Here is a 234-nt window from a genome sequence, read left to right on the forward strand (position 1 = left end):
CTCTCAATGCATAATGGGACTCATACTTTTCTGATCAGTGAGTCCCTGGGACTCGCTGCAGGTAAACTGTAAAATTATCACTGAGAGAATACCGCTTTTTCTGCAGTCAGTGATTGACTTCTATGCAAAGTCATTTCTCAACTTGTGTTCCGTGCCATGTCATGCCTGTTGAGTGTTGATTTACTTCATATTAAGAAACTACTGCACTAAAACATTAATTCATAAATGTATATC

At 38.0% G+C, this 234-nt stretch overlaps 1 pseudogene; it reads left to right on the top strand.

Moving 5' to 3' along the window:
• LOC109521969 (stAR-related lipid transfer protein 13-like) overlaps positions 1-234 on the top strand; it is a 13,177-nt pseudogene that overhangs the window by 4,352 nt on the left and 8,591 nt on the right.

The sequence above is a fragment of the Hippocampus comes genome, unplaced genomic scaffold (assembly GCF_001891065.2).
Source record: "Hippocampus comes isolate QL1 unplaced genomic scaffold, H_comes_QL1_v1.1 scaffold325, whole genome shotgun sequence".
Lineage (NCBI taxonomy): Eukaryota > Metazoa > Chordata > Actinopteri > Syngnathiformes > Syngnathidae > Hippocampus > Hippocampus comes.